Source organism: Schistocerca nitens, chromosome 1 (genome assembly GCF_023898315.1).
Source record: "Schistocerca nitens isolate TAMUIC-IGC-003100 chromosome 1, iqSchNite1.1, whole genome shotgun sequence".
NCBI classification, from domain to species: domain Eukaryota; kingdom Metazoa; phylum Arthropoda; class Insecta; order Orthoptera; family Acrididae; genus Schistocerca; species Schistocerca nitens.
Window position 1 is genome coordinate 70,299,174 of NC_064614.1, and position 1,789 is coordinate 70,300,962.

Genomic DNA, 1,789 nt, shown 5'->3' on the forward strand with positions numbered 1-1,789 from the left:
CAAAACAGCGCCGTACAGCGACAGAGAACGTGCAATCAGGTCATTAGGACACTCAGGTGGCACATTAAATACCCTGACGATTCTCACTCCGTATCCCGAAGGTACGATTTGGACATTACTAATACTGCCACCATTATGACGAAATGGTCTCACACCAGCATGCTCCTCAACGAATTTCTCATAAGTGTCACTCGAAATAAATTTGACAAATAACGAGTACTGCACAAAGTCCAACTGGAACGTGTCGACTATATCTTCAGGCAATTTCAGATCCTCAAAGATCCACTCATGAATGTCAAAAGCCGTCGGTCGCAAGGCAGCGCGATCGAAAACACAATGAACGCTGTTCGCTCTGTTAATTGTCGACATCTTACTTACAACAGTTATACAGAAAGAAACGTTAACAGCGCTCGCACTCGCTGCTCAGCTCTCCACCTCAGCACCGCTCGCGACGTAAACACTGGCCCGCGCCACCGCCCGTCACCGCGCGATGTGCACTGGCCGAGTGCCGGAACACGACTGTGACCACGGGTACAATATACGGGTACTATACGTCACATCCGTCATATTCAATAAACTTGATCACGAAGCGTTATGTTCTTTGTTACGTTGTGATCGGCGATTTCACTTAGCTTCCACACTCAGGTTCTTTGCAATTTTGAACCATAGTTTCCTTTGTAAATCGTGGTGGTGGTATTTATTTTATTTTTAGACTTCGTCTTCAGGCCACGAGAGGCCTACCGGGACCATCCGACCGCCGTGTCATCCGCAGTGGAGAATGTGGGCAGGAGGGGCGTGGGGCCAGCACATCACTCTCCGGGTCGTTATGACGGTGTTCTTGATCGAAGCCGCTACTATTTGGTCGAGTAGCTCCTCAATTGGCATCACGAGGCTGGGTGCACCCCGAAAAATGGCAACAGCGCATGGCGGCCCGGATGGTCACCCATCCAAGTGCCTACCATGTCCGACAGCGCTTAACTTCGGTGATCTCACGGGAACCGGTGTATCCACAGCGGCAAGGCCGTTTCCCGGTGGTGGTATCTCAAGTCTTCCATAATCCACAGTGACCTGTACTCGTTCACAAGATTTAAGTTTCCCTACGCCCAGTAGGCTAATATGTGCGAAACCTACACAGACATAATTAACAAAAGGCACTCGCTAGCACCGATTACATCCGACCAGGTCAGTTTCACTGGGATACGTTCGTCAGTCCGTCATATGCGGCAGTATGCTGCCTACTGGGTCGTGTGAAGTGGACGCGTACCAATGCCGCACTGTCTTGGGATTAGTCAGCTACGGGCGGTCGTGTACCACTGCCCAAATAGTCGGATGAATTAGGGTCAAGTGGACACTCGACATAATGTAGTTCAGCTGGACACATAGGGTAGAATTGAGAAGACGACCGAACGAGTATCAAGGTGGGGAACCTTGGTGCAGGACCACAGACCAGCCGAACAGGACAGATTTAAGGAGACACCTGGCAGACATAGTGTAGCCGGCCGCCTCTAAGAAGCGTGTGCTGTCCAAACAATGGAACTACGGCGCTCCTGGTGTTCTTTACTATAGATCAATCTGTTCCTAGCGGTTCCTCGAAAGCACTAATTGGGGCAGCGACTTGAGCTGCGTGATTCTACTGTCACACTGTGCTTCCCTCATTTCTGAAACATGCTATCGTTAACTCTCTTCCTTATACGGCTGGTACTTTGCTTGTAGGAAGGAGCGGACAGCTGTTATTGGTGCGTAAATAGGTTCTTAGGCTCCACAAGGGTGAATATTTACTGTTGCCTAA

The 1,789-nt window shown here is 49.9% G+C and overlaps 1 pseudogene; it reads right to left on the reverse strand.

Moving 5' to 3' along the window:
- Positions 1-911: 911 nt before the first annotated feature.
- LOC126210578 (5S ribosomal RNA) lies at positions 912-1,029 on the reverse strand (annotated as a pseudogene).
- Positions 1,030-1,789: the final 760 nt, after the last annotated feature.